Here is a 25,162-nt window from a genome sequence, read left to right as displayed (position 1 = left end):
ACGAATTTAATAACTTTTATTTCTTGTTTCTCTATTTTGTGGTTTTCTCTCTTTCCTCCATTTTCTCTCTATCTTTTTATATTTACTGAAGTTTCTCTCTTTCTACTCTTGAAATACTCTACATAAATAACATTTGGATTGGAAATTGTGAATAATATATGGAAACAAACATGTCAATATTTCTACCCATTTTTTCCATATCAATAACTGCGGGGTTGGGCAGATAAAACAGGCCCACCTCTTCTCATTCGATTTGAAACAAAATTTTTTTCAAAGGAATGGAATAAAATGTCCTGTGCTAACCTTCGTAATGGATGTTGAAAGTGCCCTCCACCAACATCTAGACCAGGGGTCATCAGCACAGAGCACGCTGGGGCTAGCCTCTCTTACCCGCGGAAAATGCAGTGCACTATAGTGCTCTCGTAGCTGCTAGCGGGTATGCTATCTCTCCCTGTTACACGATGGTGCACATGGGATGGCACCGCGTATCCATTGCATATTTTAGCAAGTGCTGACGACCATTGATCTAGACACTTCTGTGCACATCTTAACAGGTTCATATAAACACGTGTTAATTTCTCACGGATGATAGTGCAGATGCTATTCCTGATGTTACCCTTCGGTTCATCAATAATACATGGATTCTGCTCGCTTTCTGTCCGGACACTTCAACTTACGGCATGAATTCAGGAAATGATGACTAGGAGTCCTCGAAAGTCCACCACGAAATTGGCTCAACACTTACGGATGTGTGTTGAAGGCTTTGAAATTCAAACCATACCGAGTGACAGCTATACAACTGAAGGAGCCTGATAAGAATAAATGTTTAAATTTCTACTGCTGGTTGTTGAATATGATTACAGATAGTGATTTGGACCCGCTGTTGTTTATCATGATTGATGAGACTTGGTTTCTTCTATCGGGATATGTAAACTCTCAAAACAGGTACTGGGCGACAGAAAATTCTAACCTAGTGTACGAATAACCCCTATGCAACCAAAAGATCGGTGTGTGGTGCACTATGACTGCAACATACATTATCTGTCCAATATTCTTCGACACTACAGTCAACACGGATGTAGACTTGACTTTCTTGGATGAATTCTATTCCCAACTAAGGAAGAGGAGCGTAATTACTGCTTCTTTCAACAAGATGGAGCAACATCCGACACATCTGAGAGGTCACTTACGCGTATTCATCACATGTTCACCGAAAAGCGGACTGTGAGCAAAGGCTTGTGGCTATCGCAGTCACTAGATTTGTCAACATGTAACTTTTATTTAGGGGAGAGGGGGTACTTGAAGGGGAAAGTGTATGTCTCAACTACATGGGCTTGGCCAGTGGATAGGGAGAAATGAAGCACGTAGCTAGACACATATTTGGAAAATGGCAACTGATATCAATCTCGTTATTGTTACAAGACAGGAAGTATGACTCCTGTTCAACATATAAATACTTTTGTTTAAATTTTCCTGACAGGGAAGAATGGGAGAGAGGTCACCTTAACCAATTTCCATGTCGTAGTCTGGTGTGCTTCATGGATGGCTCCAGAACTGACAGCGATGCTGGAGCAGGGATTTATGACATAAGACCCAGAGCTAGAATATCTATCACCGTTGGTCAATATACTACGGTTTTGCAAGCTGAAGTGTTTATTATATTAGCTTGCGCTCAGGAAAATCTAAATATATCATGTCAAGGCCTGAATATCATTATTTGCTCTGATAGACTACACAGGGTATGCTAAGTGTGCACAGAGTTTTTCTCCAGGCTGGTTGAAGAATGCAGAACTAGTCTGGAAAATATCTATCAAAATGTCCCAGGGCACAGTGGAATGTATGACAATAACAAGCCGCCTATTGGCCAATCAAGGAACTTCCTTCCAATGGTATGGCCCTGAACCCTGTGTTGGCATCTCTAAGTATATAATCATATAGGTTCTAAAGAAGAGCCTGATAAAAAGTTTAGAATCTAAACCTGAATCAACTGAACAATCCTGCCATTGGAAAGGATAATTTTTAAGATGGTTAACTGGAATTTTGACCGGACACTGCCATCTACATATTGTCACCTACATATATTGAGCCTTAATGATGACTCAACTTGTAGGAAATGTAGGATGGATGCCGAGTTATCACTTGACATTTTGCTAGATTGCTCAGATCTAAGCCCATCAGGCATCGTTGTCTCGGGAAAGAAACATTGTCTTCTGAGGAAATTAATCCCAGTAGCATAGCAAAGCTGGTAATGCATTGCAGTCCCCTGGGCTGATCTCCAGTGTATGGGGTGCACAAAGGGCCATTTGTGCCCAAGTGTTATAGCAGTAATCTACACCCTTAATTTAGAACAATATTAAGAAGAAGATTATATCCCGTTCAGTTATTGCGCACACCATTTCCAATTCCATTTGCTGCTTGTTTTTGAGTAATTTCTTTCCTCGGTATAATTGTCTTGACCATCTGAATTCTGAAGATTTGCCAAAATATATATTTCCCTTAATATGGTGATGGTTATTACATTTATATAATAAATCACCGTACATATTTTTTCGTCTGCCCTAGAGATGTACATTTCTACTGACCATTTTTTTACATTTCAAACATGATGTTTTCGTTTTCTTTAAAGTAAGCTTTACGTTATTTAATGTTCTCTAGCATTGTCTTAATACTTTATATTGTCCCTTTTCACATCACCATTGTTCTTATTACTGATCCATTACTCATAATAATATCAGGAGTTATTTTCAGTCTTTTATATTGAGGTACTGAAGATGTTTCTCCACGCAGTCAGTTCTCACTATTTGCCAATATGAATAAGGCGACTGTGTCTCTTCTTGTTTTACGACTATCTTTCAACCAGAGTTCACTTGCCCTCTATGTTTAGTTACATTTTCGTTGCACATTATTGCAGTTTATTCCAACTTCGGTTTTGTTACACGTTTAATTAAATCTTGCGAGTTTTCTATTACAGCAGAAGAGTCGTAACTTTCAAGTGCAAACATAAAAATTCGAACGATTCTTCAGTGTTGGATGTTCTAACTTTCTTGAATGATGCAAATTTTCAAAAATGAATATTCTGAAGTCTATTTTTGTTATGCATTACCTAAAATTTCTACATTGTTGTAGCATAAAAGGTTATTGAATATTGCATACAATAGTTAAATGTATTGTCATTTTAGAAATTAAGATTTTACCCTTCATCTTGGTGTTGGAATATCAAAGTAAGTTTCCATTGTCTTGGTTATAAGTCAAGAAATTATTAACTGTTTAATATTTCAATGTTGTATGTATTGCAAAGTGTATGTCTCTGTTGGGCACAATTTCAGTTCTGTTTCCTATTTAATTTCCGTTTTTTTTAGTTGGTTATTTAACGATGCTGTATCAACTACTAGGTTATTTAGCATCGATGAGATTGGTGATAGCGAGATGAGGCCGAGGATTCGCCATAGATTACCTAGCATTCATCTTAATATTGGGGAAATCCTCGGAATAAACCCAACCAAGTAATCGGCCCAAGTGGGGATCGAACCCGCACCCAAGCACAACTTCAGACCTGCAGGCAAGCGCCTTAACAGACTGAGCCACGCCGGTGGCTGAATTTTCATTATTACGTCCTCATATATTTCTCCAGTAAAATAAATGCTCTGGAGTACAAGATTATTAAATTTGTATATATGTAATAATATCACAGTTACACATCCAGTAAAAGCAGTCTGCATTTCTGTCCACTCAGTAACCACTGTAGTGAAGTAAGCTTCCACTGAAAGAACTTAGAACAGATGCAGCTCACCTTTGCTGCCACAACTTAAAATATTTACAGTTTTAATAGAGGAAATGTGCAGTGGAATAAAAATATCTGTTAAAGATACAATTATTGTTAAGATTCTAATTTATCTTTAAATCAACAAAGTGATTGTGTAAGGATACATTACCGGATTACATATAATATATTGACTAGGAATTATGTGGCAATAAAATTTTCGACAAAATAATACTAAGAGATTATCAAGGAAGTACAGTAATTTAGAGTGTAGCTAAATAAAAATTACAAATATTAATGAACAGAAGCATGTGGAATTGAGGGTAATTCTAGCTACAGAACTACGACATCACGAGAAGGCAATAGCAGAATGCAGTTAATTCTCGGTTAGCAATATGCGATGTTCACAACAGTGATTCAGACAGCGGAGAACTTCTATAACACTATAATATGCAAAGTATTTAATGTTACCTGGAAAATGAAATTATGATTTAACAACACTGAAACATTATACTAATTTTATAATATTATAAAACTATTTTATCTTCTTGTATTTAAGGTGCGATTAAGATTACCACTGTAGCTGTAGATTTAATTTTTCTAGACTTTGTCTTAATTAAATTGGACTTTTCAAAATCATTTTACACATATATGCACTCATGTGGGTCTAATGGACGCGAATAGGGAACTGTGTTTCTGGACAGCAGATGTTATTCGAAGGACCTCTGATCAGTTCGTGGTCACTTGTAAGACGGTTCATGAATGTACTTCCGAATTCTGTTTTCCGAACAATCTTAGTTCCGAATGGTCTTCATTCCGAATGCATTGTTTCTGAAACCAAATATTCTCGATTCCGAAATGGAATTACCTACAATCGTATAAACAATGCTTACTGAATCCATTGCTCTTCGTTACTTAGTAACAAAATTCGACATAAATTCTTCCAAACTTTTAAGTACCTAGTAGTTCAGGATGTATAATGCAGGCAATACCAAAAATTATCCTAGGAACCAAAGGGGGAAAGATGCTGTTGTTGAAAGGATATGTATATTATAAAAACAAACAAAATATTAGAATATATAATCTTAGAGTTTCAAAATGGATTTCGTAAAGGTAGAGCTTGCTCTGACTGCATATTTACAATCAATCAGGTAATAGAAAAACACAGAGAATACAATATACCAACTTATATAGCCTTTATAGATTTTGAAAAGGCATTCGACAAAATTAATTGAAACAAATTATGGAGTATAATGGCCCAGAAAGGTATACCACAACATATTATAACAGTGATAAAAAGCATGTATGTAGAAAATAAAATTGTAATAGTAACAGGTTCAAATAACAGGAAAAATATCATTGCAAAAATAAATAAAGGAGTAAGTCAAGAGTGCCCCCTCTCCCCGCTATTGTTTAACATATTTATTGACAAAGTCGTGAGAACATGGATGACGGCATTAGATGAACATTTCAAAATTAGTAATACATCCTTAGACACATTATTGTTCCCTGAGGATCAAGTTTTAATCTGTAGCTCAGAAGATAATCTGCAAAGAGCGTTATTCAAATTAAATATAATAAGTAAAAATTACTCTTTAAACATATCTCCTAATAAAACAAAAGTGTTTGCATTTAGAGGATCGGAAACAATAAGAGCTAAAATTATATTAGAAGGAAAACCTATTGAACAGGTCAACTGCTTTAATTACCTCGGTTGCAACATATCATATTTCTGCAATGCTTGGGAAAAATGGCATCAGTCAGTTTCCACAAACATTTTTTATTAATTTATTGACAATTTACGGAACATCTGCTCGCTTGGGAAAAGAGATGTAAGTACTTCTCCCATTACAATAATTCATACAGAAGAAATCAAATCTACATAAACCAGTGTGAAAACAGTTTTTTTCCTTCTCCTGTAAAATTAACATTTTTGACTTGTGCCACTTTTCCGAGCACTACAGATTTGAAAAACGAAGATTTTACAAATAAAATAAATAAATTCAATTACATATGTGGTACAATAAGAAGATGTTTAACGACTATGCGGAAAGACACCAAACTTAAATTTTACAAAGTGGTAGCAGTTTCTATGATGATGTATGGTGCAGAATTTTCGGTTCTAAATAAGAAAGAAGAACGCAGAATAGAAGCTGCAGAAATGAAATTTTTGAAAGGTGTGGCTGGATATACTTTATGGGATAGGAAAAGAAATGATGACCTTTGAAAAGAGCTCAAAATATTCACATTAACAGAAAAAATATCTCAGTAGGAACAATTGGATGAAGCATCTAGAACAGATGGAAGATGGCCGCATTCCAAAATCAATTTTAAATTATAAACCGAAAGGTGTAAGCAATGTTGGCCGTGTATTCAATCCTTATTGACAACCAAAATGTTTCCAAAGGCACTTCGAGAAATTCTAATTGAGGAGCATTTTTTCAAAATGTAGATAAATGCTCTCTACACAGTTTTTCAGTAATTGTGTTTTTTTCTTTACACCTGGAATCATTATTTTTTTCGTACTTTTCACACACAGAAACATTAGTTATATTGAAGACTAAATTAAGGATATTACCAAAATGTAATTTATATTTTAATATTTTACTAATAAGTATACTATATAAATATGCCAAAGAAAGCTCCTGAGAAGGATACTAGGCTTATCACTGAGGGACAGAATTTCAAACGAAGTGCTACAAAAGATGTCAGCAATTAAGATCCAGCACTGCAAGTCACCAACACCAAATGGAAGTGGGGAGGCCATGTTGCACGACTTAGAGACGGAAGATGGACGCAGACATTCACACTTTGGGATCCCCGCATTGGCAAGAGATCACGCGGAAGACCAAGAAGAAGATGGGCTGACCTTTTCAGTGAACGTGTAGGAAGCCTCAAGCAGAGCAAGACATAGGGAAGACTGGAAAAACCAAAGAAGACAAGTGAACAGCGACTAAAAGTTTTTTCAAAACTCGATAAATGCTCATTATGAGACTAAGTGCTTGTATTAATTTTAACATATTTTCTTACGGTATTATTTTTAACGGAGAAATGACTTTATGAACCAGTAAATAATGTACAATGATTTTACGTAGCATAATAATCAATAATAAACAATTAAGAGTATGTATGCTGAATTATTAATTAAAGAACATATTGTTTAGAGTTATTAAGTTCACATTTGTAGTTTTAACTAAATAAACATGTCATTAAACTGAACTTAAAATTACTGCAGGATATCCTGATATAATTAATTTGCATATGCTGATACTTCAAAATATTTCAGGAGATTGGAGACATCTTTTTTCTTTTCCTTGCTTACCATGTTCTTCGGCATCACTGGAGATTCTTTCACGATTTTGTAGATATCTTGTTTCTTCTTCAGCACTTCTACCTCTATCCTGTCCCCAAAGTATGTACTGCTTACTGATACAGTGACTGTCTTCTGAGATTTTTTGTATGTTATGATACGTTGATCAGTCATTTTGAACAGGAGCTTAGAGCGAATAACCATTTGTGATCTGGACTTGAAATGTCTCACTTGCCAGTCTTCATTCAGAATTTTTACATTTCCATGTTGTTTTAGCACATCATGGTACTGTTTGGGGGACAGAATCGTTTCCATTTTTCGGTAGCATTTTTCTAGCCTACCAAACACCCTGTCTGGAGCCATGTAACTATGTTCTCGGATCGGGAAATAATGAACAATCTTGTTGAAGTGCTTGTTTTGCTCTAAGAAGGGAATAAGAGTGGCCATCATAACACTGTTTTTGTTCTGACTGGGACATGAGTAAGAGAATAGATGGATAATCTTCGGACTGTCCTTTTGTTGGTTACTTTCCACTTCAGAAAGAAAGGTCTGTAGAGCTGAGGCAACTTGATTGCAACCTCTAGAAGATTCGGTTTCAAGCCAAGTATAGAAATGAACGTCTTCCTTTCTTTGCTCTTGTGAATGTATCATGATACATAGGTTATACAGCCAGATCTATCGGGAGTAAAATACTTCACTTATTGATAACTTGGGTATAGGCTGATTTTATTGCATGTCAAAGCACACTTTGATTACATCTGAAATATCTTCATTAGAGAATAGAATCGTTTTGCACGTAGTTTGTGCAGTCTATAATTAGCCCTTAGAGTATTATTCTTTTCAGGATCCATTTCTGCCCTAATTTTCATAAGTCCAATCTTGCACGTAGAACATATATCAGTATGTGGAGTCTTGAATGATAAATTAAAACAGTGGTAGAAAATGTGTTTATATTTGGAAAGGGAACACACAGTGAGTCCCTTCGATTTACTCTTACTGCAGAAACTTTTCTACATTTTATCTTAGTGTAAGGTTTGATGGTAGATATCCTCTCCTGGATTTTTCTCTTGAATAATAGCTCTCTCTGCATTTGTATAATGAAATATCATTTTTAACAGCAAGTGTGAGTTCCTTATATTTCTCGCCTGATCTGCCACCACCTCTCTTGTCGTCAGGTAACTTTCCTGTTACATGAAATGAATAGTCTATCCTTGGACAGACCACATATTCCCTGAAAAGATGCATCACAGACAGGTATTATTTCGCCATTGCTTCTTCTCACTGTATATTTCACTGACACACTTTGTTTGTATCTAGCTATAGCATATTTCACTACTCTACGTTTTGGCGATGAAATGTTCATATAATGTAGTAAAAATTTATTTTGATCAATTTGGTTAAGAGCCACTACTCTGTGATTAAATGTACTGATATCGTCACAGGTTAAATCTGCAACTTTACACTCCTTCTTTCCTTTAGCATTTTTATTTACTTGTCTATCTTGAAGTCCATGTGAGCAGACAACTCGAGGCTCTTTATTGTTTATTCTAATCTCTTTCTTTTGCTTTTTTATCTTCAATCTAAATGTTCGGCCACCATACACTTCTGTGACTTGTGTATCATCTTCTGATCCAGACATTTAGTACAATTCGAGGTTACACCTCTTTTAAGACCGTTAACAGTATGCTACAATGAGTAAATAAAGTTAATCTTGCTTGTACCTGGTACAACAATGAACTATAAATTTATATAAAATTTACTTTGTCATACGTTAAAAGTGTTAAAATTGTTAAAAAAGGTATTTACCTTCGACAGACGGCCCGTTTTGACGCTATGTGTCGTCGTCTTCAGTGTCTCTTGAACCACTGGTGATCTTGACTCTGCGATGTGCAGTTGTCGATGGTAGGGGTGGGGGTGTGTTGTTCCTATGGTGGGGGTTGGCTGTTTGTATGTTATGATGTATTATGACGTCAAATAATGTGTGCGTATCGAACTGTAGTTGTGTGTTAAGTATATATTGTGGGTGTGCTATTGTATTCTTATATATTTCGTACTGTTCTAGGATGTTTAACTGTGAACTTTTTGGTATGATGTGTAAAATTTCCATATCTGTTTCTATATTATTGTAGTCATGATTATTGTTGATAATGTGATCTGCATAATTTGATGTGATGTAAGGTTTGGTTATACCTTTAATATGTTCATTATATCTTGTATGAAAGGATCTTCCTGTCTGTCCTATGTAAAAATGTGGGCAACTATTGCATTTTAATTTGTAAACTCCAGTTGAATTATATTTATTTGAATGTTTAGTGTGGTTATTTAAGTATTTCTGTGTTGTATTATTTGTTTTGTATGCAATTTTGTACTTTAGTTTTCTGAATGAAGTTGCAATTTTGTGGGTATTGGTATTGTGATATGTTAATATTATGTATTTATTCTCGCGTGCTGTTTGTGTTGGTTTGTTCTGTTTTTGTTTTGCCTTTTTTATTAGTGTGTCTATTATGTTAGGGTTGTATCCATTGTCTTGTGCTATATATTTTGTTGTGTTTAATTCTTCAGTGTAGTTGTCATTGTTCATTGGTATATTAATTAATCTGTGTGTCATTGTACGGAAAGGTGCATGTTTATGTTGTATGGGATGATTTGATGAATTGTGTATATGTGTTGTGGTTGTAGTGGGTTTCCTGTATATTTTGAATTCGTGTCTGTTATTTGTTTTGGTTATGGTGATGTCTAAGAAGTTTATAGCTTGCTTATGTTCCATTTCTACTGTATACTTTAATTTGGGATGTATTTTGTTGAGTTGTTTATGTAGGTTTTCTATTTGTCTTTTGTTTCCATTATATAAGACTATTATGTCATCTACATATCGATGCCAGTACATTATTTTCTCTGCGTGTTTGTTGTTGTCGGTGTTTAGTATGTGTGTTCTATGTTGTGAATAAAGATTTCAGCTAATATACTTGATATAGGTGAACCCATTGGTAATCCTTCAGTTTGTGTATAGTATTTATTGTTATGTGTGAAATAATTTTGTTTAGTAATAATTTCTGTGATGTGTATAATTTCGTTAATGTGAGTCTGTGGTATGTTATTTTTGATAAGCATTTTCCGAAGTATTTCTAGTGTTTCTGTTACTGGTATGTTTGTATATAGATTTACGATGTCAAATGATGCTAATGTTGTGTTGTGTGGAATGTGTTTGTGTTTTATTTTGTTAACTAGGTCTATGGTGTTGATTATTGTTGTTGGGTTTTCAAATTGTACACTATTTCTTATAAAGTTGTCTATATATTTCGCTAATTTGTATGCTGGTGCATTCTTGTAGTTAATAAGAGGCCTGATTGGTATATTTTGTTTGTGAATTTTTGATAATGCATTTAGTTTAGGTGCGTGAGGTTTAATTTGTTTCAATTGTTGTTTTTTGTTGTTAGGTATGATGTGAGTGTTTTGATTTATTGTATTTTTGACTATTGTTTGATATTTTGTTGTTGGATCTGTTTTTATTTCTGTGATGTTATTTTCGTGAAAAAATGTGTTAATTTTGTCATTCATGTCTTGAGCATTCATTCAGTGGCGTATACTGGTTAAAGGGTTTGGGCTACCACTGACCCTATTATTACACAAAATATAACTAACAATTACTTTAATTTTAATTACTATGGTAAAACTAATAATACAAAATTATTACATTATGTTATATTAAAAACTTTTTCTTTTGTAATTTCCTTGGGCTACCGCCGGTAGCCCCGGTAGTCCGCAAAATACGCCCCTGCATTCATTATTACAGTGCAATTACCCTTATCAGCTTTTACAAATGTCAAATTGTGTGCTTGTTGTTTCTCTCTTAATGTCTTTATTGTTTTAATTTCATGCCTATCAGTTAAAGATTTGTTTATTTTATCTATGTTTCTTAATAAATCTTGTCGAATGTATTCTTGGTGTTGTGGTTGTGTGTTTCTGCATTGATGATCATTTGCATTTGTTGTGTTCTTGGTGTCTTGTTATGTTGTAGGTTATGTTTTAGTCCTTTTTCAAGTAACCAAAACAAATAACAGACACGAATTCAAAATATACAGGAAACCCACTACAACCACAACACATATACACAATTCATCAAATCATCCCATACAACATAAACATGCACCTTTCCGTACAATGACACACAGATTAATTAATATACCAATGAACAATGACAACTACACTGAAGAATTAAACACAACAAAATATATAGCACAAGACAATGGATACAACCCTAACATAATAAACACACTAATAAAAAAGGCAAAACAAAAACAGAACAACCAACACAAACAGCACGCGAGAATAAATACATAACATTAACATATCACAATACCAATACCCACAAAATTGCAACTTCATTCAGAAAACTAAAGTACAAAATTGCATACAAAACAAATAATACAACACAGAAATACTTAAATAACCACACTAAACATTCAAATAAATATAATTCAACTGGAGTTTACAAATTAAAATGCAATAGTTGCCCACATTTTTACATAGGACAGACAGGAAGATCCTTTCATACAAGATATAATGAACATATTAAAGGTATAACCAAACCTTACATCACATCAAATTATGCAGATCACATTATCAACAATAATCATGACTACAATAATATAGAAACAGATATGGATATTTTACACATCATACCAAAAAGTTCACAGTTAAACATCCTAGAACAGTACGAAATATATAAGAATACAATAGCACACCCACAATATATACTTAACACATAACTACAGTTCAATACGCACACATTATTTGACGTCATAATACATCATAACATACAAACAGCCAACCCCCACCATAGGAACAACACACCCCCACCCCTACCATCGACAACTGCACATCGCAGAGTCAAGATCACCAGTGGTTCAAGAGACACTGAAGACGACGACACATAGCGTCGAAACGGGCCATCTGTCAAAGGTAAATACCTTTTTTAACAATTTTAACACTTTTAACGTATGACAAAGTAAATTTTATATTTTTAACAAAGTATTAACGAGAACTTTAATCAATGTATAAATTTATTTCTATAAATACCCTTCCAGACAGCACATGTGTTTCTGGAAAGCGCTTGCGCAGTATAACATCTACTTATTCTCACTGCATTTATCAAGTTTGCTTTTTTAAATTAAATCATTTTTCGAGTTTTGATAAAACCGACCAAGTTTAATATCCTCTATGCACTGCATGAGTCGCGTTATGAAAAATCTGACTTCACAGTTGGATGCACAGGAGCAAAATTGTAGTGACACAATGTATAACTCAATTTCATAAAATTTTGCATCTATCGAGTTTTGAAAAAAACGCTCCTCAATTTCAATGTTCTTATGTAGGAGGAGTGTAGTGTGCTGATCCCATTTTCTGACACAAAACAGAAAAAACAGCATATTTAGGGACCGAGATCTGATGAAGTTCACGACTTTTACTACTCGTACTTTGTTCATCACAATTTTCAGAGGAGATGGCAAAACAATGGCTTCGCAGTGAATGAGACAATGGTCGCCCTATGTTAGGATATAATAATAATTAATAATAATAATAATTATTATTTATTTATTTAATCTGGCAGAGCCAAGGCCAGACTCTAATTCTAATTGAATACAATTGCTTACATAGCATAGGCCTACTTCACGTACTTTAGCCATGAATTCTTTCACTTGGCCTGTCATAGAAGCGGCTCAATCTCTAAAACACTAATGCAATCCTCCCATGTTAATTCATTATGGACCACATATTCATTAGGTGTACGAAACATTTCTTTACCGGTTGCTCGCTGGGGCAGTTTGCACAAAAAAAATTGCAATTACATCCCCATCAATGTACCGAATGTAGGAAAGAAATTGTGCATGACCGCTAATATTGGTGGACTCGTTGATCTGAAGTGAGAACTTCTGACTGCTCTTTATTTTATCCTTCATAATGTCTTCGATGTCATTGGCTATGTTAACTTGACGGTTGTGTCAGCAGAGAGAGGAATTTAATTTTAATTAATTTTATTAATTTCTGACAATAAAAGGTAATAGTTCGCGTCTCACCTTTCACCTTGTGGAGGCACACCGGTTGCGGAACACTGTTCTAGAATAAGGTGCTTAGGAAAATATTTGGGGCTAAGAGGAATGAAGTTACAGGAGAATGGAGAAAGTTACACCGCAGTCTAGTATATACAGTCACGAAGCTTGAGTTGTGAGGGTGCTACTGTCGGTGACTCAGGAGAAGACGAGAGCAGACTGAGGAGGAAGGGATGTGAACAGATAATGTACGACAACACGTTCAATATTTGTACTGCAGTAAGCGGAAACATTAGGTCTCCTTCTGTTCAACTTAGCTTTAATTTCCATATGCATTGTTACTCATGTTTCCTGTATGAGTAATAATCTGGCTACTGGAATGCTTATCTGAGCGATGTTTATAATAATCAGCAGCGATAGTCACGAAGGTCACATTCTTTCCGCTTGTCTTCTCCTGAGTAACGGACAGTAGGAACAATAGACTGTGCAGGTACTGTTTCGCATTGTCTGTAATGAGGTAATATTAGCGATCCTAGTGGTTAGCAACTATCTATGGATGCTTATTCACTGGCTGACCATGACTATATCTTTGAAAAATATTGGAGTGCAAGAGGCCAAATGACTTCATTGTCAAACGCCTCACAATAGAAAACGACAACAACAATATATTTACTACGTATTGAGCTTCGTGACTGTATATACTAGACTGTGGTTACACAATGCAGAACTGCAAGCATTGCATTCTTCACCTAACGTAATTGGAACATTAAATCCAGACGTTTGAGATGGGCAGGGCACATAGCATGTATGAGTGAATCCAGAAATGCATATAGAGTATCGATTGGAGGACCTGAGGGGAAAAACGCCTTTGGGGAAGCCGAGACGTAGATGGGAAGATAATATTGAAATGGATTTGAGGGAGGTGGACTATGATGGTAGGGACTGGATTGATCTTGCTCAGCATAGGCACCGATGTTGGGCTTATGTGAGTGCGGCAGTGAACCTCCGGGTTCTCTAAAATCCAAGATATAAACGGACAAATATTTAATTTCTTTTTAGATGTCAATAGTAATTTACTTACTTACAAATAGCTTTTAAGGAATCCAGAGGTTCATTGCCGCCCTCACATAAGTCTGTCATCGGTCCCTATTCTGTGCAAGATTAATCCAGTCTCTATCATCATATCCCACCACACTCAAATACATTTTAATATTCTCTCATCTACGTCTTGGCCTCCCCATAGCTCTTTTTCCCTCCGGCCTCCCGACATTTCTGGATTTGCCCATATGTGCTACATGCTCCGCCCATCTCAAACATCTGGATTTAATGTTCCTAATTATGTCAGGTGAAGAATATAATGCATGCAGTTCTGCGTTGTGTAATTTTCTCCATTCTTCTGTAACTTCATCCCTTTTAGCCCCAAATATTTTCCTAAGAACCTAATTCTCAAACATCCTTAATCTCTGTTCCTTAAAGTAAGAGTCCAAGTTTCACAACCATACAGAACAACCGGTAATATAACTGTTTTATAAATTCTTTAATATTTTTTGACAGCAGACTAAATGACAAAAGCTTCTCAACTGAATAATAACACGCATTTCCCATATTTATTCTGCGTTTAATTTCCTCCCGAGTATCATTTATATTTTGTTACTGATGCTCAAAGATATTTGAATTAATAGTAATAATAATGAAATATAATGATTAATATTTATTTTGTAATATTATGATTATATAATAATAATAATAATAATAATAATAATAATAATAATAATAATAATATTGGTAATGTGGGGTGCAACATAGACCTACCTCCACGTGGTGCACCCTGGACAACGCTTTGCGGCAAAATGGTCTATAATAAGGCAAAGAAAATGAGAAAGCCAACAAATTGTCCTTTTAAGGATTACTCTGAACAACTTAAGATCCTTCAGTGGAATGCAGGAGCATTATCTCAGGCCAAGAAAATGGAACTTATAAACATCATAACACAATCCAACATAGACGTCTTCATAATAATTGAAGCCAATCTTCTAAACGATGATCTACCATACTACCAATTTCCTGGATACACTGTACACCTGTTACCAAAATTCAGGCAAACTGCAAGTGGCATTTTAATAGGAGTCAAACACAACCTTACATCAGTCTCCAAGAAAATAAAAGAAATGGGCAGTGACTCAGATAAAAGCGAAATCTTCAAACTTGTTGTATGGAAATATGAACAACACTTCAAGATATTTGTTGTGTACAGCCCGCCCAACAATAAACCTGATTTTTCCTGCCTTCCATTCTCTAACAAAACTGTACTCATAGGTGACTTCAATGCCCACTCTAGCCTTTGGGGCTATAAAGACACAAATGCAGCGGGATCAGAATTAGAAGACATACTCAACACCACCTGTCTACAGCTTGTATATAATACTAATGATCCTAAGACTTATCTTCACTACAATGGCTCCCAGTCATCTCCAGATCTCCTCTTCGTATCAACTGATATACATTCATACACCAAACGAATTATTATTGATGACCCTGGCTCAGGTCGCAAGCCAGTCATAGCAGAAGTTAAATTAAAAACAGTCAGAACTCAAGGAAAAACACATACTAGAACATCATGGAATTTCAAAAAAGCAGATTGGCAGAGATATAGAGCTAATCTGGAAACAAACCTTACACCAAACAAAATAGATTTCTCACAACACCCTAGCATAATAGGTAAAACTATCACTGACGTAATTCTTACTTCTGCCAAACAGTTTATCCCAAGAGGCACTGTGACGAATTATAAATGCTTCTGGACAAGTGACCTTGAACACATTAAAAATGAACGAGCACAACTAAGGAAAACTGCGGAGCACACAGGCGAACCTGAAGATATTCAGAAGTAGCGCCAAAAGGCAGCAAACCTAAAGAAAGCAGTACAGGAAGCTAAACACAAGGTCTTCCACAACTTTATTTCAACTACCAACTTTCAACAAGCACAAAATAAATCCCACAAACTTTTAAACAATATACAGAACAAGAGATCCACTACAAAGAAAGAACCAATAAACTATGGAAATCGGTTACTTACATCAGATCATGATATTGCTAATGCTTTTGCCAAATCTTTTGCTCAGGCACAAAAGAAAAGCCCCCTTGCTATGAAAATGTCAAAAATCTTAAAGAAAGACATTATCAAGATGAAGAAAGAACCTTGTAAGAATCCAAACCCAGTCTTCGATGAGGATTTCTCATATGAAGAACTGATAACTGCAATCAAAGAACTAAAAAACAAAAAATCTCCTGGAGAAGACAGGATCCACAATGAATTCATCAAACACCTCGGACGTATAGCCAGGGAAACAATACTTTTATGGATGAACAAAATCTGGCAAACAGGTGACATACCAGCACAGTGGAAAAAAGCGATGATTATACCTATCCTAAAAAAGGATAAAGATCCCTCATATATACAAAATTATAGACCTATCTCACTAATTAGCAACATGGGTAAAACTATGGAAAAAATGGTTAATAAACGATTAAACTGGTACATAGAAACATCTCACTTATTGGCAAATGAACAAACAGGCTTCAGAACAAACAGATCTACTAATCAACAGGTCACAAAATTAAGCCAACATATAAAGGATGCACTTAACAGAAAACATATCTTAACAGCAATTTTCGTTGACTTCAGTACTGCTTATGATTCTGTACGGAAGGAACGACTACTCCAAAAACTCCTCAGAGCTGGTGTAAACTCCAAAATGCTCCATTGGATAGAAGCCTTTATCCGTGAAAGATCCTGCAAAGTCAATTATAACAACCACCTATCAAATTCCAAACAACTTCAAACTGGTGTTCCACAAGGTGCTGCAACTAGCTGCACATCATTCAACATCTATGTCAACGATCTGATTTTGGAACTCAACAAAATTACAGGAGTGAAATATCTCATGTATGCAGATGATTTAGTCTTTTGGGTGGAAACTCCGAAATTGAAAGCTAAAAAATTAAAACTGAACAAGCTCTGACTGCAGGTCTTATTACACTCGAAAATTGGTGCTCTCAAAATAACATGAAAGTCAACATTAATAAGACAAAATTTCAAACTTTCTCCTTAGCTCACCAAACCCTTCACCCAGAACTAATATACAAAAACAATCACCTTACCCAAACAGATATGTCTACTTACCTTGGAGTCATCTTTGATAATAAATTAACCTGGAAACCACAAGTACAACATCTGAAAGAACAGTTTATAAAACGTTTGTCTATTTTGAAACGGCTAGCTGGAAGTACATGGGATCCAAAAGACAAACACTAGTAACAACCTACAAAATGTATATTGAGCCTAGTCTTCTATACTGCTGCGAACCTCTAGTCACTGCACCAAAAACTACACTAAACCCACTTGTCAAAGTACAAAACCAGGCACTCAGACTTATCACAGGAGGAGTGAAATCTACTCCCATTAACTGTATGCTTTACCTCACAGACATTAAACCTCTTGTAACAACAATAGGAGAAAGAGCCATTATTCTTTATGAAAAACTGATCAGAAGTAATCACGACTATTGGTCCACATACCTTAACACAGAAAGGTATCTGAAAACGCAACACGGATTCATCCAATACGCAGAGAAACTAAAATAAGAACTCGATAAACCCAATCTCCTTCAACCTCTAATGCTTCCACAAAACCCACTTCAGATAGATATAATTCAATCAGAAATAGACCTCCTACAACAAATCACCAAAAATCAACACAGTAAAGAAAATTTAAAACAATTGGCCCTTGAAACCGTCAACATCAGATATCCGGAAGACTATTGGATAAGAATTTATACCGATGGCTCGAAAACAGACCCCCAAGGAAATGTAGGAGCTGGTATTTTTAGTAATCTTTTTTGCTTCTATCTCCCAGTTGGTTATAATCTATCTGCCTATGATGGAGAAATTGAAGCTATACATGTTGCCTTAAATCAACTTTTATTCCATATGGATAAATTCACAAACGCCGTCATCCTCTCAGACTCAAAAGCAGCAATTTTGTCCATAAACAAAACTGATCACCCCTACACAGAACAAATCAATAATTGTCAAAAAATACTTGCAACTTTAAAAGAACGTGGCAAAACAGTTGTGTTACAGTGGATCCCAGGACATTGTAATCTACATGGGAATGAACAGGCTGACACATTAGCTAAGAAGGGTGCCAATCTCAAAATAAACCCACGGAAACCTTTGTCATTTAACTCAGTAAAACAATATATCAAGTAACTACAAAAAAATAATCACCAACAAGAACTGGACATAAACATTTCGCAACAACGTAGGAAATTACTGAAGGATATACCTCCTGAACCCAGAAGACTGGCAGTTGCAAACTTTCGTCTTAACACTGAACATGACATCCTGGGTAAACACCTCAATCGTCTTGGCATCCTTCCATCAGCATCCTGCATTTTGTGCCATCAACAGGAAAACATGGATAGACAACATCTTGCAAAATGCCCTGCTCTGAAATCCTCCAAGGAAGTCGACCGCTACTGGGAAGCCAGAGCCCGAATGTTTTTAATTACTTAATCTATAGTTTTGTTCACCACTTTCTTGTTTTTCCCCCAGTCAATGATAATAAATATCATGTACTAGCCATTAGACAAATAAATAATATTGGTAATGTTTGTATTGATTCGTATTTTCGTGACTTTACAATACCTACATTTTGCAGTAATCTTCAATTTGAAATACTATTTAAATACAATTTACATTTCACAGAATTCCTAACTTTCAGAAGGGCTGAATTATACGATTTATTTTGTATATATATTGATAAGAAAGGATGGTAATAAAACAATGTAATGTATTAAAACCATAAAACCACTTTGTTCTCGGTAATTTTTAAATTGCGTCGTGTGTTCGGTAGTGTTTTTAAATGTGTCAGTCCAGTCGAGGCTTAATTATCAGCCCCCAATATGCTACACATTTATTCCTAGAATCGCTATTGATGCTACAAAACGTAAATGTTTTTATTCCCTACTTATTGTTGCAGTTTTCAAGCAGAAATCGTAATATAACTTAGAAAGCTTACCTCGGTGGGAAGAGATTCATCCTGGTTGTCCCAAGGGAATCGAACTGAGCTCCTCAGTACACATATTCTCCATAAAACGCTATCTTTGCTTGCTTTAATTGAAATCAAAAATCGTAATGGCGGTCCAATACGTCATTTGCATTGTTGAAGACGGTATTGTTACACGTTGAGCGATGAACGCGAATTCCATAGAGAATGAAAAAATGAAACTTCCATCAGTCACGTAGAAGCTGTAGATAAGACAATTGATAGTACTTGGATTAAGAACTTTCAGCTTGATTTTAAATGTAGTCGATCGGCCACAAGAGAATTGAAATATTCTCGTTTTCATATTTTATATTTAAAAGGATTATTTTTAAGTTTTCTGAAGAAATTGATATAATGTACATTTTATGATGCAGTTATGTATTTCACTCCTGTTAGTAATTTTTATGTATGGTATTATAGGTATGTCAGTTTACTAAATAAAACACTTTTGGTTTAATGATTTTAACCATCACACAAAAATCTTAATGTAATAAGCATAAAAATTCTTACATGAATATTTATAATGAACAAAGTTTGACTGTTAATACAAATCAGTTAATAAAGATAAACAGATTATATTATAAATACTAATATTATTTACTCAAAATTTATGAAATTATGCTTATATCTCCATTAATGTAGTTCTTGTTAGTTGATTTTTATCAGTATGAAATGACAAATTTTTACTTTTTCCGAGAATATTAATTTCAAAACTCTTTTTCTTAGAGATCTCCTTTCTCTTCTGTTATTAATTTTGTAGCTGAAACTTCATTATATACTATGTTGGCTGCGTTTTCATAATACAGTAGTTAGGAGATGAACCTTAATGTTGCGACAGTGCAGTTAAGAAAATATCGTTCTCATGTATTCATTTGTGTATTTGGTTTTTAAAAATTACATTTCTTCCATTTTCTCTGGAACAAATGAAAGTAGACAGTAGAAATTTCACAGTTTTTTTATAATACTACATTATGTCAGCTATGTGGTAATTAACGTACTGATTGAAAATATAAAATAGAAACTTCTGTAGGAGTCAAAACGTTTTCAAATAATACAATAGAAATAGGTTAATTCGACATTGTATAGGCCTAATTGGAATAAATGTCTATTTCCATAATAATTAGCTACTTTTAAACGTTGATAATTAATATTGCATTCCAATTTTCGAAGCTTACTTTTAGAAAATTTATCAACTTGAACGAAAATAGTGTCCATTCTGAATCTTAGAGGATGTTGATGAAATGCTATTATTTATTTCTTCTAGCTATAAAACGCAGTACTTTAGTACAGTAATTCATTTTATTTTATAACAAAACAAAATAATGTAATTTTATTTTGTACTAGCTGAAAACACCCGTCATTGCCCGAATTACCCTTTCTGCTTCTATTTTTAATTAAACTGGTTGTTAGACTTTACAGAAATCTTGGAAACTCTACTATAGACAACCAAAACGAATTCTTTTTTACTAAGCCTTTCTTGTTCATAAAGATGAATCTTTATATAGCGTCATTTACATTAGCTAATAAACTTCTTACGGTTAGCCAAATGTCTGCGAGGGTTAACTCAATTTAAAACAGTTGTAGATCAGGTATCGAAAGAAAACATTTCATTGTGTTCTTTACGTTCCACTGGTTTTTAATTAATTTATTTATTTATTGATTTATTTTTATTTATTTATTTAATCTGGTATAGTTAACACCAACGGATCTTCTCTTCCACACCGCCAGAAATGTAAGTAAAATAATAGAGAAAACTCAAACTGTAAACAAAGTAAAACCAAACGAAAATATATAAAGGCTACAGTTATACAAACTTTAAATGAGTCAGCATTGTCTTGAAGTTCAGAAAAACAAAAATGTCCCCTTGATAGCTATAAGCCCTCTAAGCATTGACTCAATGTTCTATAGATCTTACATTTTATCTCTGTCGGTCAGTGACCGTTAAATTTCAAATTACTTATCTTATTTGTGGGCATCAGCTTATTAAAAGCATTACAACCTTTCTGCCATCTCGTTTCCTTCCCACCACAAATTTGATACAAAGACAGATATAAAATAATTATAAGATCTGTACATTGATTTGAAGCTGTGCTGACATAAATTTCAAGTAATTTCATGTCTATGTTTGCTTTCACTTGAACTTCAGAGACAGCTAAGAAATTTCCTTGTTCCCAGTCTGAACCTGTGGGTTGTCATTGTGAGCCAGAATTTATCTCTCTATCAGTCGTACTAAGAATCAATATATACATATACAATTTAATTTATATTGGAAATCCCGTGACCACTGTATGCCCGCTTACACCATACCCGATTTTTTTAAATATGACTAGAGAAATTGTAATTATCTTAAAAATTCAGATCGTATTAATTACATTATTTTTTATTTTATATATAGAATAGAGAAAGGCACAGTATAATTTCACGAGAAGTCATTGTTTAACAAGAAGAATAGGCCTAATATTCTGAGAGACATATATTTTAGAAATTAAGAGATTGTTCTTTCCACAATGCTTAACATACTACATAGGCAACATGATTACACAGATAGAATTTCGTTGTAAAACATTTTTGGATATGAACAACAAAATTTTGAGACATACATTTTAGAATTAATACCGGTACAGTGTTATTTACAATGACTTACATAATTATGTTCTCATACCACATTAGGAGCATGGCAAAAGTATCATAGAATTGCTTTTCGATGTGCGTTCAATTCTTTGTTTTTCCCCCTATTGTATAAATACGGTATATAAATATAAAAGTTTAGATGTGCTCACTCGAAGGCAATTATTGAATCGGTATTTTTGAGAAACCCCTTAAGTCACGAAATACAATCTTCTGGTGAAACACACACAAAAGAAAAACTGTTGAAAAGTAATGCATGAGTTAAGAATTGGAACATTTGAAATGAGAAATGTTGGTAAAAGTATAATGAATATTTCTTAATAGAATATAACTCTATATTCATGTTTGACTTGTGGGGTTTCTCAAAATGTGGTTAAGAATTTGATCTCAAAATCAGTATTTAGAAGCTGACTTCATAATTTTTGCTTCATGTGAACAAATTTTACTAACCTGTATGAACTCACTATGTAGGTACACAAATAATAAAGTTCTGCATGAAATAATCTAATACAGCCCTGGGCATAAAGAGGAAGGGAAAAGGAAAGAAGATACATCCGCCCATGTCCTTTCTGCTTTAGAAACGAACGCATAGTAAAGCATTGTGCATCAATGGTGGATTTTAGGCAACCAGCGAGAGCCGAAAGCTGTGATGTATGTCATGTACAATCCATCACTTTTCAATGAAAGCCTTCAGGTCTGCTCATATTGGTTCAACACATAACTGTCTCTGCCAGGGAATGTGGAATGGGGAGTTAGGGGTAGTCTGCAGTACCGGTACCTCAGTCGAGCTATTTAAGCCCAGATCTGATCTAATACAATACCGTACTTTCCCCTAACTATGATCCACATTTGTCACATTTTTCTTTGTATATTCAGTAGTACTCATCCAGATTAAGTGAAATTTTGGCTTCAGACTCTTGTAAGTGTGTATTAAATAAATATTGGCATGTGTGTTTGAAATTATTTAATTACAAGTGTTAAAAAAATAATAAGCATTGGTACATAGTTCTATTCTGAGTTGCCCAACTATGGTACACTCATATATTCATGCTCTCAAGCATGAATGGACCATAGCTGGAGCTGTAATTATTCGTAAATTAATACACTGAGTTTCTAATTTAAAGATAGAAACAAAATCTAGCACAGAAATATTAAAACTAATGAAAAGTACATGGATTCTTTTTATTAGTACACACTGCATAAACACACGTAAACAAGTGAAATCTGAAAGTCATTTTCCTGCAATAATGAACAACTACACTCACCGGCAAAAAAACTGGGTCACCTAAAGTTTCTCAATTTTTTTTTATGAGGTGAGAATCAGAAAACCCATTATGAAATGAAGAAAACATTGCTTCCCAGGAAAAAAAAGAAAAACCTTTTTTATTATCACTTGCATTATTATTTTCAATGCCAAACAATGGATATAATTAAAAGGTGCAAGAACTTACTAATTGTATTAATTTTCTTCCAAATGTTCAACTGATCTTGTGGTCATCCAGATGTTGCTAATAGCGGGTATTGCCTCCCCATGACTGTATGACTGTTACCATTCGCCGATTCAACCCTTCGATCAGATTCTGGATGACAGTCTGGTCGATTCTATTCCATTCTTTACTTAGAACATTTCGGAGCTGCTGTAAGTTGCTGTGAGGAGGTAGATGACTTCTAACTCATTTCCCTAGCATGCCCCACACATGTTCAATAGGGTTTATATTAGGACTTCTTGCTGGCCACGCCATCCTATTCAATCCAACATTGTGAAGGAACTCATCACGATTCTTGTAGTATGAGCATTGTTATGCATAACAGGAACTTTTCACCAATAAATGGGGCATATGGTACCACATGTTAAATTAGACCTTCTTCGATGTATCTTGGAGCAGTCAAAGCACCTCCATTAATGAAAACAAGTTCTGTGCGAGCTTCATACGAAATGCCACCCCATACAAGTACTGATTCACCTTGGAAACTGAGACGTGAACTGAAGGTACATGGAAAAAAACGTTCTCCTTCTCTTCTCCACACTCTTTCACGTCCATCTGTAAACTAAATCTCGATTCATCTGTGAAGAGCACTTGTCGCCACTCCTCCAGGTTCCAATTAGCATGATTGTGAGCAAGACGTAATCGTTCAACATGATGTTGCAGGAGCAGTTCTGAGTCTTTAGCTGGTCTTCTGGAATTCAGCCCACATTCATCCTGACGTCTTCTTACAGTTCTCTCACTCACGTTAACTTGTCTTATTTTCTGGAGGGCTCTTCTGGTCTCAACAGCTGTGGAATGGCGATTTCTTAATGTGTTTAGGACAATAAAATGGTCGTCATAAGCCAAAGTTACTCGTTTTCTCCCTGAACCGGGTCTCCCGGAATAATCAGTAATTGCCGCTTCTTACCATACATGAAACAACAGCTCCATTGTTCTCCACTTCCAAAACTTTCCCTGGCCACAATTTCTCCTCATAAGTAACTACCATATAACTATGTGCCTTTAGCATTAATTTAACAGATTTCGTCTTCTTTTCCACATCCGACTCATGCATGATGAGAACACTGGAAACATCATAATCTGTATTCAATTCAATTTCATCGCTCTCATAGTCACTTACAAGGACAGTTGTTTTCCTTCTACCCTGGAGTTTTCGTTTTACTGGACCATCATTCGTGCTAGTACCATTGATGCTGAAACAGCCTGCTTCTTTATTTAGTGGACTATAATGTTAAATAGTGTTTTAGAATATACTGAAATACCGTATTTGCAGAAGTAAATAATCACATTGTTCACATTTGATTAAAACAAATATTTCAAAATGAAATACAACTATGGTCCAGGAAAAATTGTGGTACATAGTTGAGGTCTGACTTCTAGCCTCGAGGTTAAACATTTTTCACGCTGAGTCCTTAACCTCTGGCAGTCTAATTATTACGTGAAAGTAAACACTATATAGCCAGGTTTAATTGTACAAACAATCATATCTCTATAACTTACCAGTTCTGCAGAAGAGAGCTTAATAAAACAGACAAACACAAACTGAATGATTTCGTGTCTTCACACGTTCAATACAACGATGCACATTGACCTTTGTAACCATCCATATCATTGCCACGTGTAATGGTAGATGGAAGCATCTATGGGGAACATAATTCCATCACAGTGGCACCTCAAATGGCAAACACCGAACTCTTGGGGGGACTAAGTAGTACATAATGCATTTTGAACCATAGTTGGGCGCTTGGATCATAGTTATGGGAAATGACGGTACTATATTACACAAAAGAGAATAACATTATTCTAACAAATCCAAAA

The sequence above is a fragment of the Periplaneta americana genome, chromosome 3 (genome assembly GCF_040183065.1).
Source record: "Periplaneta americana isolate PAMFEO1 chromosome 3, P.americana_PAMFEO1_priV1, whole genome shotgun sequence".
Lineage (NCBI taxonomy): Eukaryota > Metazoa > Arthropoda > Insecta > Blattodea > Blattidae > Periplaneta > Periplaneta americana.
The sequence above is the reverse complement of the archived record's forward strand: the minus strand, read 5'-3'. Positions refer to the sequence as shown.